We start from the raw sequence: 248 nt of genomic DNA on the forward strand, positions 1-248 counted from the left end.
CAGATGACAGAGCGGGGGTCGGAGGTGATCGGAGTCTGGGCGGAAGTCCGGATAAGGCAGGAGGAAAGGAGCAGGGGTGGTGACGTATTAGCCGGGAAAGGGGCAGAGTTCAGGGGTAGTCGGGTCGGGGTTGTGTTGGAGGGGCGGCAGGGTGGACTTGGGCACGGGATGTGACACCCTCAGAAAACCCTCCACCCTCACCCTACCCTAGGGAAAACTCTCAGAACCCTCCATTCTTAGGTGAGGGT

Source organism: Lentinus tigrinus (assembly GCF_003813185.1).
Source record: "Lentinus tigrinus ALCF2SS1-7 unplaced genomic scaffold L226scaffold_35, whole genome shotgun sequence".
NCBI classification, from domain to species: domain Eukaryota; kingdom Fungi; phylum Basidiomycota; class Agaricomycetes; order Polyporales; family Polyporaceae; genus Lentinus; species Lentinus tigrinus.